At 37.5% G+C, this 13,963-nt stretch overlaps 1 pseudogene; it reads left to right on the plus strand.

Moving 5' to 3' along the window:
- The first annotated feature begins 2,612 nt into the window (after window positions 1-2,612).
- On the plus strand, window positions 2,613-2,713 carry LOC125487365 (annotated as a pseudogene).
- The last annotated feature ends 11,250 nt before the right edge of the window (window positions 2,714-13,963 follow it).

Below are 13,963 nucleotides of genomic sequence, written 5' to 3' on the forward strand. Positions count from 1 at the left end.
GGCCTAGACCCTTCTGGTCTAGGCCCGAAATGTCAGCTTTCCTGCTCCTCTGATGCTGCTGGGCCTGCTGTGTCATCCAGCTCTATACCTTATTATCTCACATGTCCAGATGCCCTGGTCTCTGGATGGTTATGGATTTACATACTCGAGAGTTTGTGCTGCAAGATCTCGCAGACATTCCAATTCAAGGACTCCTTTTGAATTAAAAAAAGTGAAAGAAGTGTGGGAGCTGGAAAACACAAACAAAAATAGAAAAACACAACACGTCCGGCAGCATCTATGAAGAGAAAGCAGAGTTATTCTTTTGGGTCCAGTAACTCTTCTTCAGAACTCTGAAAAAGGGTCACTAGACTTCAAATATTAACTCTGCTTTCTCTCCACAGATGCTGCCAGACCTACTGAGTTTTTCCAGTAATTTCTGTTTTTGCTCCTTTTGAATTACTTAGGGAGTTTAAACTGCCAATAGGCAATTTTCCTTCTGTATAGGAGACTCCAAGAAAACCTCCAACTCTGGAAAAACATTGGAAATTTTGAATTGTGCAAATGAACTTACCCAGATATTAACCAGGAAATGTTAGGCAGGGAGGAACCTAATGCAATTCCTGGATAACTATACAGTATATCCCACCCCCAAATCATTCACACTGAGCACAGATCCATCCATCAAATACCTGACCACTTCCTGGCACCCCCGATCCAACTTGATTAGCTCCCGACCTAACTCAACATCCCCAAACCTGACCTGACTCCACCACCTGAGTCCCTTTCTGACATAACCTGACTAATCCCCAATCCAACTCAAATTTACCCCAACCCAATCTGACTAATCACTCCTAATCTAGTTACCTCCGACTAACTTCACTGAGCTGCGAGCCTGCCCACTTCACCCATATACAACGCTACCACCTGACCTACTTATCTCATCCTCCCTACCTCTTTACCCATCCATACCCCTTACACCAGGGCTTTTCAAAGAAGCTTTGGAGCATTTGAATTCTTTACTACTTGGAATACAGCAGCTGGCCATTGAAATGTTCAAGACCTCTGCAAGGATTCTCCACTTCTCTCTGTCCGAGAATTCCCGCACGATATTTACTCTAAAGGATTTTTCCTTGGAGGATCGCTTAGAAATATAAGAACAGTCTGTTTGTATTTGTCGTTTGATCAGGTTGGTAATCTAATCCAGAATAGAAGATCTGTGTCAACATTTTACCTGTAATATATTAAAATATGTTAAAAATTTGCATATAATGCATATCAGCCATTTCTCATTTTTTTTGCAACAGAGTATATATTCCCCATTGCTGCAGCTACCCGACTCATTTGTCATCCCTGATTTATTTTTTTGTCTTTGATTCTTATTTGTGACTTCCTTTTAGTTATCACTCTTCATCCATTTCTCGTCCTCGGTTATCCTAAGCTTATCACTCAACTCAGTCATGACCAAACTTGCCTATCCAGTGACAGCACCAATTTTGTGGTGAGATATAGCCTATTTTTTTCTTTTAAATGGTTTTGAATTATTCTTTAGCTTTTAATTTCCTTCTGTTATGACAGCTTTTACAGAATACGTAATTTGCAGCAAACTGCTCCTGATCTTGAGTAGACCAATTCAACTTAATTAGTTTGTTACAAGCCTCTGGATATGATGTCATTATGACCTTTTCTTTTGAAAAATTGCAACATTTAATTTCCTCCAACATTTTTATTGCCTTCTTTTCATCCCTCCTTCATTTAATTCATTAATTTGTTGCAGGTCAACTCCCTCTCTCTTGAGAAGATGTCTTTATTAGTTCAGTTAATTTATCTGAAACCATCTGTATTTAATTGCTAAATTGTAGAAAGCTGCTTTTGTTAAATTAATTCAAATTTCAAATGTGGACAGCAAGCTCATTAGTGTCAATGTAGATGTTATATCAGCAAGTAAATATCAATTTTGAAAAGTCAGTGAAATTTACACTGATATTATTTCAGAAAATGGTGAATCTCAAGAGACAGCGGAAAGTCATTTTGACTTTGTTTCAATCCAATCACCAGTCAATCGTCTGCAACTCTGGCAAAAGGATGAAGAGGTTTTGAAGTCGGACCAACATTTGCATTAAATGCTTCAATGCAGCTTGCTGACCTGAGACATGGTGATATCAAGTACAGCTCTCTCAAGTGTGCTGCCGGTATTTGTAATGCCTACCTTCTCCTGCCATGCTCTTTCATGCAGAACACGGGAGCTAAACATTCACTAGCACCTGGGGTTAGCTGGACATAGACTTTAAATTTGGCAAAACTTCCTTCTGGAAGTCAGCTCTGATGTTCTGACTCCTGGCTCTAATTCAGTAATGTTCAGCTACACATGTGTTATTATATATGGTAATGGTTCTGAAAGGGTTAACATTGGGGATTGACTTAGAGTTCTCCCAATCCAAAGATGTCACTGTGTGTTCTGGCTGGCAAACTGGTGAGTCCAGCCTAAGGTCTTGATGGTGACAGACATGTCTCTTCTGGCTTCTGGTAGTTTGTAGTTCTGCTTAACTAGTTAATGTACTGTTGCTATTATGCAATAAAATACATCAGGATTGTGGAAAACAAGTGACTCTTCTCATTAAGACATAATTATAGTTAATCCTCCACCACTACTAATTTTGGAGCAGTACAGAGAAGGTTAGCATGATCCCTACAAAAGGATTACACCCAACTTTGTGTAGTGTTACTTATATTTAGGTGCTCCAGTGGTGCAGTGAACTGTCCCTACCTGGAGACCAAGGTTCAAGTCCCACTTCCTCCAGAAGTGTGCCATTACCATCTCTGAGCAGGTTCATTAGGAAAATATCTAGAGAAAAGGATTGAGAAGTCTTATGATGTAGTCGGTAGCATCTTTTTCTCTGGACCAGAGCTCTGGGTTTACCACAGAATCTGATCACCATGGAAAGTTCGTCATAATGTGGAATTGATTATCAATGTAGATTTTCTTCAAATTTGCCAAATGGTGTGTATCATCACTCCCGGGAATGATATTTTAATTTGAGGTTTCTGTTACCTTTTCAGATTTTATTAGAGTACCCCACCAGAGGCTGAATAACCTTTTTCATATTTAGTTTAAAAGAATAAATAGGATGATCCAGTTTTTGTGATGCTGTGGTAGTATTTCTATCTTTGGGCTAGAAGGTCTGAAGTCACATCCCATTTGTCCTGTAATTGTGGCATGATGTAGCTGAACAGCTTAATTAAAGCTATTTTTAGAAAGAAGGATTAGTGATTGTCCTCTCCCGTAACACAAGCTGTTAGTGGTTACACATAACATAAAAGTAAAGTCACTGTAGTCCCACTCATTAGACGCAGATGACTGATGGTAATTTAGATTCTTTCAATGAAACCCCTCAGAGTTTGGAGCAGATAAGACATGAACCCAGACCTCATGGTTCAGAGGTAGTGACTGTACCACTAAGCTACAAGAGCCCTTATGATCATGGCTTAATCTGAGGGTTAGCAAACCTCAGTTGAGGGGCAAGGTTAGGAACATGGGACCATTGCAGTTGGTACAAGAATGGAAGCTGTACTGTTTAATCACTCTGTATCAGAGGCTAGTCATCCAGATAACTGAACTAACCAACCCATGACATAGTGGTCAGCAATAGAGATCATTTCATGAATACACAGAAGTCACAACGGTGCATAAAAGCAATCCCAGGGAAAGTAATTTAAGAAGAAAAGTGAGTTTTCAACTTTAAGAAGAAAGTAACTGTCAGCAGGATTTGTGAAGCAGCAGCAGAGAAAAAGCAACACTCCAGAAGAAAACCTCAAGCTCAGAACTCATAACAGGAAAAACAGTGTGGGCTGGTAAATGAATAAAAACTTGTCACATTGGGAAACTACAGAGCCTTTGATTGAGAAGGACCACTGGAAGTAGCTTGGAGCTGCATGAGTAAAGTTAGAAACCCCTATGGGCAAGGGGGAGAAAATTTAAAATAACATCATGAAAGACCAGGCTGGAAAGGATTGAAGTGAAAAAGAGCACTTACCCTTTGAATGAATGTTGCTGCCATCTGTGAGGTATGGTTAGAGCAGACAGAATGAGGGCCAGACATTCATTTCTACCATGGCCACAATATTGGAAAAGCTGCAGAATATATTTAAGGTGACTAAAGGGGAAATTAAATGATATTGAAATGGTGTCCAATAGATGAAAATAGAAAAAAAAAGATTGTGCTAACATTGGGACAATGATCATTTTGACTGCAATTTTAGTAAGAAGATTTATTAAGGCAGCAGTCACAAAAAGTTACATAAAATTTGGAGCAGGAGCAGACCATTTGTCCTACTGAGATAACTACACTATTTAAGGTCATCATGGCTGATCCTTCATCTCAATACCATATCCCATGTTCTGTACCTACCCCTTCAGTTACTTTGTCTCCACAGGTTCATCACCCACTGAAAGTAAAAATTCCCTTAATCTCAGTTTGAAATGATCTACACCAAGTTCTGAGGCTTTTATATCCAGCCCCAACCCCGTGGCCCAACCACCCACCTTGCTCTGGACTCCCTGGCCAGGGGAAACATCTTCCCTTCATCCAGTTTGTCCAACCTTATCGGAAATTTATATATTTCCATCTGAACCCATCTTATTCTTTTGAAGTCCAGTGAATACAGGTCCAGTCAATCCAATCTCTCCTCATAGGTAAATATTCCACAAATAAGCCTGGTAGAGTTTGCTGAACTTTTTCTACAATAAGTATGTTTTCTTAGGTAAGATCAAAACTCCACACAAAATTCCAGGTCTGGGGTCACCAAAGACGTGTACTGCTCCCGTACTCAAACTATCTTGTAATGAAAGCCAACATACTATTGTCCCTCCTAACTGCTTGCTGCACCTGCATGCTTGACTTCAATGAACTGTGTACAAAGACATAGAGAACTTTGCACATCTTTCACAATCTATGACAATTCAGGTAATAATCTGTCATTTTGGTTTTCCACTGAAGTGGGCAACATCATATCTATTACATCTGCTATGCATTTGTACACTCACTCACTCCTGAAACCTCTTTACATCCTTTTCACCACTCCTACTCCCACGTGGTTGTATCATCAGCAAACTTGAAAATTTTACACTAAAATCAGACAAAGAACTGCAGAATGCTGGAAATCTGAAGACGGGCCACTGGATCGTAAACATTGTTTCTGCTTTCTCTTCACGGATGCTGCCAGACCTACTGAGTTTCTCCAGGAATTTCTGCTCTTGTGTTGAAAATATTACACTTGATTCCCTCATCCAAATTCTTCATATATGTTATGAGTAACTGTGACCCAAGAACTGTGATCCCTGTGATAACACACTTGTCATCACTTTCCAAAAAGGATCCATTTATTCTTTTTCTGTTTTCTGACTGCCAATCAATTTTCAATCCATGCCAATATCTTTCCACCAATCCCATGAACTTCAATTTCTCATAATAACCTTATCATGCGACTTTATGAAAGATTTCTGAAAATTCAAATACATTGTATCCTCTGGTTCTCCCTGATCTATTCTTTCATTATTCCATGTTTACTTTGTGTAATCCCATTGGCATTTTTAGGTGTGTTGTTATCAAATCCTTTTTAATATATTCCATCATTTTCCTTACTACTCATTTTAGGCTGATCGGTCTATAATTCCATTTTTCCTGTCCTCCTTTTGTAAACAGTGCAATTACAAATAACACACTTCAGGCTTTCAGGACTATTCCAGAGTCTATAGAATTTGGAAGATAATAACCAGTGCATCCACTATTTCCACGGCCAACTCCTTTAATACCCTGACATTTAGATTGTCAGTTACTGGTTATTTAATTGATACCATTATTACCAACATTTCTGATAAGTTATCTGTATCTTCTTAGTAAAGACAGACAAAAGTAGTTGCTTAAATGCTCTGACACTGCCTTGTTCTCCATTACCAATTCACTAATTTCAGACCATAAAAGACCTACATTTGACTTCACTAATTTATTTCTTTTCACATACTTATTAAAAACCCTTACAATTTTCTTTTATGTTCCTTGCAAGTTTACTCTAATACTCTATTTTTCCACATTTAATCAACCTCTTGGTCCTTTTTGACTTCTAAACTGCTCCCAGTTCTCAGGTTTGCTACTTTTTCTATCAACTTTATATGACACATCTTTGGATATAATACTAACCTTAATTTCTTCTGTTGACATGCTTGGACCACTATTCCTGTTGTGTTATTTTACTGGAAGGAATATATAGCTGCTGAAATGCATGCATTTGTTCCATGTATATCAACATGTCCACCGTAATGCTTTTTAGTTAAGGTTATCCATTGTATCAGAGCCAACTCACCCCTTATACCTCAATAGTTTCCTTTGTTTAAATTTAGGACTCTAGTTTTGGATTGGATTACTACACTTTCTATCCCAATGAAAAATTCTATAATCTTATGGTCACTTTTTCCATTCATAATAAGATTAACCCCTTCTCATTGCACAAAACTAATTTGAGGATAGCCTGTTCCTGAATTGTTCCTGCAATATACTATCTTGTATACACTTGAGGAATTAATCTGCCACAATATTATTGCTAATATGGTTTATTCAGTGTATATGTAGATTAAAATCACCTCTATTATCTGAGCACCCTTGATGCCTGAATCTCTAATTACCTACTTAATGCCATCCCTATACCTCTCTACTACTGTTGAGAAGTGTATTGATAATTCCCATTCATGTTTTCCTCCCTTTGTTGTTGTTTAGCTCCACCCAGACTAATTCCACATCTGGATTTCCTGCATCATTATTTTGTCTCACTATTGTACCAATTTTATCCTTCAGAGTGACGTTACTCCACTTCCTTCTGTGTTTTGTCTGTCTTTCCTAAAAGTTGAATACTCTCGTATGTTCAGTTCCCTGCATTTGTCATCCTGCAGCCATGTCTAATTCAGTAAGTACAATTATATTTTACCCATTTGTAACTAATGGTGTTGTTAATGTGTTTATCTAATTTTGAATGCTCTTTACAAACCTTTTGATATTTTCACACACCTCTTTTAATACTTCATCACTACTTGATACTAGCCCTCATTTCCTCTGCCTTCCAAATTTGCTATCTTCTTTCCTATCTTTCATTTTGATCTTTGTTTCCCTCACTGTCATCTCCCTGAACCCATTTCTGTCCCTCCGCCATTCTGATTTAAACCTTCCCCCATGGTACTAGCAAATACCTGAGGATATTGGTCCCCATCCTTCTGGGTGCAACCTGTCCAGCTTGCACAAGTCCCATCTTCCCCACAGTTGATCCTAGTGCTTTAAGGATCTAAAGTCCTAGGCCCAGGGCACTAACTTGAGGAACTCCTGCAGAGCTTTTTGCTTTATAAAACTGAGGCATGGGAGCAGAAGCAGGCCATTTGGCCCATATTTCAATGAGATCATAGCTGATCTGATAATCATCAATTCCACCTTCCCGCCATTTCCCCATAACCCTTTATTCACTTATTGGTTAAGAACAGTCTATCTCAGCCTTGAATATACTTAATGACCCACCCTCTCTGGACCTCTAAGGTAAATGATTCTACAGATTCACTACCTCCTGAGAGAAGAAATTCCTCCTCATCTCTGTCTTAAGTGTCTTACACTGAGATATGCCTCTGGTCCTAGACTTTCCCACAAGGGGAATCAACCTCTCAGTATCTACGCTGTCAACTTCCCGAAGATCCTTGCATGTTTCAGTAAGTTGGCCTCTTATTCTTCTAAATGCCAATAATTGCAGGCCCAAACTATTCAACTTATCCTCATAAGACAGTTCCTTCAACTGGGATCAAACTAATGAATATCATCTGGATTGCCTCCAATGTCAACATATCTTTCTTTAGATAAGTGGACCAAAACTGTTCCCAGCATTCTATGTGTGGTCTAACTAGTGCCCTGTATAGTTTTATTAGGCCTTTCCTATATTTATACTCCATTCCCTTTCAAACAAAGGTCTTCTGTTTGATCTATAGAGCTAATATGCTAGCTTTTTATAATTTATACATGAGGACTCCCAAGTCCCTTTGTACTCCCTATCCTATATAATCCCTGTAATACAAATGGCTCTAGATTTATGTGCCCTCTGCTTTTTTTTGTGAGAATTTATTTAACTTGAACAACTTGTACTACCCTGACATTGACTTATCTTAAAGTATCTATCTACGGTCTACTTTTGTTAAATTACATTTCAGTTTAGCAAAATTGACCTTTCCCCAGTGAGAACATTTACTTCTATTATAGCTTTGTCTCTTTCTATAATTGCACTGAGTCTACCTGAATTATGAACACACAATAGTGCCATGAAAATTTGAATATCATACTGATATCAAGCCTTTCAGATCACAACCATTGACAAACTGTATTTCAGCAACTCTGGCTTTGCATTTCAAGCATGTGAAATTCAACTGCAAATCTTAAATCACAGGCAGACTTGTCAGTCAATGCCCAGAGCACTGCATTGCAAGCTCCAAATTGATCTGTAAGATAAAATTAATTAATCATTCATTTATTCATTGACTTTAAATGGAAAATTATATTTAAAATGTTTGGGTCAATTGCAATTATACTTTACTGGCAATATACATTGGAGATTATGAACTATTTTCTGCAATTGTAACTTTTACAAAACAAGTCTGTATTTTCCACTGTTTATATATCACAAACATCTGGGGCCAGGTTACCATTCAAGCCCAAGTAGTGATTGCTGGGTCACCAAGGAAACTTATTTGTTTAACTGGTGAATTTGTAATGAGATGAGAAAGGAAATTGCTCAATGACTTAATAATATGGCAGCAATTTTGAACTGATTAGAGCTCTTGATGATTATCATGAATGCTCTGGAACATTTTATGTTGGAACAGGAAGACTTCAGTAGATTAAGTACCTTACACTCTAATCAGCTGGAGTCACCAATTCCAGAATAGAATGCATTGAATAGAATTCATTATAACCATATTTTTAATCCAAATTCTTAATATATAAAAGTCAGATTGTATGATTCTATTTTAAAAAGTTCTATACTGAAACTGTATGGAGAATGACAAGAAAACAAAATTATATATAACCTGTGACAATGTTAGTGAATTCTGTTAAATAGTACATTGTGATATCACTCTGACTGTACTAGGCAAAATATGATTATTAAAAATGATATTCAAGTTATAAAGAATTCAAGCAGAGACAAAAACCATCAGACACTTTCACACTACAAGTCAGATGATGAGGGGATCCTAGAACAAGGCATCATGGCAGTTACAGGTTCCCAGCTCTCACCTCGCACAAAAAGGGGGGCAGTGGAGAAACTGTACACCAACTGGCTGGCCAAAGAAACTCAAATTCATGCATTTAGTTCAGAGAGCCAGGGACAATTGCTGATCCTCATAAAACAACATGGCTGCAATAAGATCATATAGGTGAAATATAGAAGTCCACAGCTTGCTGCACTGCAATATCAGATTTAATGGCTCTGAACAATTAGATGCTGAGACAGAATCTTCAGGTTAGTTACCTTCAAAAATACTGATCACTGCCACTGTAGAATTTCTGCTGTTAGCCTGGTATTCTTGTGTGCATTGAGCAAGTTATTGCTGAGCTGGTGCTGCTCGATAACACTGTTGATGACAACTTTTCATCAGTTGGTTGATGAAATATCTTAAATTACACAGCGAAACAATGTCATCCCATTTTCTGACATTATCTGTGATAGACAATCATATCCTGAGAAATCATCCCTCTTTATTGGATAATTGAGATTGACTTAAATAATTCTCCCCAGTTCTTTCTTATGATCTATGAAGACTTCTTTCATGAATACTGACAAAACTGAAAACTTACACTTTCTCATCTTCTAATAACCTGTAGATATCTGAGAAAACTTCCCTGGTTTGGAATTTACATAAACTAAACCCATCTACTGAGTATACCATACTTTCCGAGATCTGTTCTATACTCGTTTCCGGGGGTGAAACTATATTTGCTTCTGAAATATCCTAAAAATTTTAGTCTTTGGCTTACCTAAACTAAAATCAATTCTTAATTATCCTGAACAATAAACAAGCTAATAGCCTTTGATTCTTGGTCCACCTGTTATAAACCATCACAGTACAAATAGCTTTCCATTAACACTTCAGGAAGTACCTGCTCTGTGATAGCATTATGCCACTGTTTTGAAAGGACTGTCTGACATGGTTATTTTTAAAAACGTTGTAGAAAAGTAACATTCCAGTTGTAATTCCAAGCTCTTAAAATAATAATTTTATATATATCAGATATCTTTCATCGCAACCCAGACTTTTGAATAAAATGGTAAAGGAGACATTTGCTGATTCAGATGAATGTATAGATCATGGAACAGAGCTTGAAAATCAATAATTCTCCTTGATTATTAAAATACCAACAAGCAGGAAAATTCCAAATGCAATGACACCATAGGCTTAGGGTTTCATGCCTGCAACTTTCTCAAGATTTTTAAACATAGTATAGAATATAAGGCTTAAAGTAATAGGCTGGTTCACCAACTCTCCAAATGATGGCAATGCTACAGCAGACATTCCGTGTTTCCTATCCCAAGTTATTATCAATCAGGCAATCACAGGGTTGGTATCATGACACTCAATGTTTTTATGGTGGATATCCTGCCTCTGAGACCTGCTGTCCAATCAGACGCTGGACTCCTCAGTAGCAGCAGTACCATGAAATGTGATGGCCGTTGCTGGTACTGCGGGACGTCTACTTGATTGCACTGGAAGTTGCTCTGAAACTATTGTAAACATAGCTTACCATCGCTGAATTTTAAGAATAACATGAATTCAGTACAACTCAAATTTCTGTGATCTTTTGTGCTAGTTTGAAAAAAAATACTGTAAGTGGCTACACTCCCATGATGAATTCATCCACACAGTAAGCTTCTGCTAATTATGTTCATTTGCAAAGGGCACTGAAAATTAGGCTGAATCATCTGGGCACAGGAACATGAATAGGTAAATTGTGGAATTATTTAAATACTTTGTTTTAAAATAGAACTGACTATCTTATCCCAATATAATTAGAAAATAGTTTTGCATATTTTAACAATTCATTTTCAGTTATTTATAGTTGTTTCTTCACAATTGATTTAAAATGATTTAAATTTAAAAGTGAATTAAGATGCTGATTCCTTTGTTCATCTTTTTCATCTGTATGAATCGAATTTTACCAAATTACCCTTTTTAATTCAAAAATATTTGAAGACAATTTTTTTTAAAGAATTATGTTTTAAAGCGCGGCGAATTGCACTGGTTCACACCAAATTTTACATTTGACACTCTGTGAAATAGAAACTCAGGGAGGAAAAATCTTCAAGTAGGCGCAATTTGTGTTGAAGTCACTGACTGACTGAAATAGGAACTATTTTTTTTATCAGTTTTACATGTGCGAGTGTAGTGGAACTAAAGCCAACACATTAAGGCAGCTACTGTATGGTTGATTGAAATGTTAGGAAAATAGATGACAGATTTCTGTTTCATGAGACAAGAAAAGGATATGATTTTGGTGCCAAGGCAGAACAAGGAAATTGGTAGGCAAAAAGTGGGTGTGCTATGAATTGGATTCAATTACCTTTCTGTTTTTTTTTATGTTCAGGGTTGTCAACTATATGCAATGATTAATTTTACACAATCACATTGCCATACCTTGCAATTTAAATTTGTATCAATTTGTGTGATTCTTGCAATTATAGTTGTTATTGGTCCAAAGAGATTATTGTATTTATTTAACCAAGTCTGTCATTTGTTTTTTGCCAATTCCATTCTATACTTTCCCTGACTCTTGCTGAAACATGGGATTGGACTTTCAATTGTCTACGAGATCAGAAAAAGGTGTAGCTGCAATTTAAAATCGTGATCCCAGTGGCTGTCTCTGAATTCCAATACCTCTAGGATGCACTCCAAATTTTCACAGTGAGAGTCAGAATGAGATGGAGATGGAGAGTGAGAGTGTGGAACGGAGGAGGAGTAATGGTGTACATTAAGGTCTGCATGGATATCACTAATGGGCTGGGCAAGTCAGGACTGCAGTTTTCAAAAATGAATTTACAGAGCTTGAAGAAGTTTGTTGAAAGTTGTCAGGTTCACAAAGGTGCAGCATGAAATGTTTTTGATCATGGATTGAAAATAATTGGGTCCTAGAAGATATTGTATTGAATAGTGCATATTTCAGGCTTGGCTGCACGCACACTTTCTTAAGCTCTTATGTCACTGGTCCTCTGATGGTGAACCCACTCTCTTTGACTAGACAGTGCTAGGTTGTATCCTGGCTGTTGCCTGAGTTTGTTTCCTGGAGATGCTGGTTGATGCTAATTCAGGGCAGATTTCATCCTGACTCAATTAGGGCATCCCCATTTCTGTGTCTGTAGCACAGATGCTGAGTCTTCTGAAAATTAATCAGTTTTAGTCTTGAGAGTAGATGTTCCATTTTCCAAGCACAGATAATGTACTTGCCCACTGAGCGCAGCTCAATAAACCATGAGCTTGTAATTCTGAGTGCTCATGGCAAGATGGGCCTCTCCCAAAAATGTAAAGTGGCAGTAGAGAGGAAACTATTACTGTTTAAATTTCTGTCAAATGTTGATTGAAAATGTAATCATATATAATGGTTGATATGCCAAAGTTGATTTTGTAAGTTGTTGACAGAATTATGAATTTGCAGCTATGATGAGTTTTTTTTATCAGATTGGGACCTGAAAATTACTTTTTCAATCATGATTACACCCCTGCCAGTAGCTTGACCGAGACTCCAGTTTGCAGATGTGAATGCGGATTTCCACAGAAAACAAATTGCCATCAGAACTGATTTATATCCAATCTTCTTTAACTTAGACCTTAATATTATGATTGAAATGGAGCGTGTGGCAGGGTTGTGTCAACATGATTTTGGAAATCTGCAGCAGACAAGAGCTTGGAACACTGTGTGATGTGTAACAGAAGCCAATTTCAACATGAATGTCTAATAATTAGAATTTTATTTCTAAATTTCCCAGTTTCCTTTCATCAGTGCCCATGAGAGGGCATGATATGGCTTCCCAGGATGTTATAAAGATTCAATTTGATGTGTAACGGAAAATGCCGTTGGGAAGAATAATGTTTCAACGCTGGAGGTGAGTGACATATTTGCTAATTATCCTCATTCTCCACCTCTTCCTCAAACAAACAAAAAACAACATGAATAGCACACACATTTTGAGCTTCTCTGTGTAACTTCCCTGTAACTCCAAACCATCATAAAGAACTCACTCACATGAAGTAATCTTACCAATCATGTCCAACAGTGAACTAAGTAAGGACTTGAGTACGGAAATTTTATGAACATTGATCAAGTAATGTCTTGTTTTCAAATCCATCAATACCCTCACTCTCTGCATCTCTGTAATCCCATTCAACTCCAACTCTACAATCCGCACATATTTGCAGTGCTGTAATTTGGGCCTCTTGAACACCTCCAATTTTACTCGCTCCACCATGGGTAGTTGTAGCTTTGATTGCCTAAACCAAGGCACTGAAATATCCTCTCTACATCTTTCCTCCTCCTTTTAGGAAGCTCCATCTTTTGGCATGCAAGGAAAAATAGTAACATAACACATGCACACAGGCTAGTATTAAGATATGAGTCTAAAATGATAAAAGTTTTAAAAAAAAATCAGTCTTTGAATTATTAATGAAGTGTGTTTTTACAGTGAATGTCACTGGGAGCACTGATGTTTGCAGTTGAACAGTCAATTACAAGATTCTTGGCTTTGAAAGTTGATTGAAACTCATTTGTCTTTCTTGCTTTGGCAGTAGCTGATTGGCAGCACTTGGGGTGAAAGAAAGTCTTTTCCCTTTCTTTTAACTGTACTACCAGGTTTTGTTTTTTAATAGTTATTCCTAGAGCTGTGACCAGCATCCCCCATTTTTATTTTCTTCTGCATA

This window comes from Rhincodon typus, chromosome 2, assembly GCF_021869965.1.
Source record: "Rhincodon typus isolate 14 chromosome 2, sRhiTyp1.1, whole genome shotgun sequence".
NCBI classification, from domain to species: Eukaryota; Metazoa; Chordata; class Chondrichthyes; order Orectolobiformes; family Rhincodontidae; genus Rhincodon; species Rhincodon typus.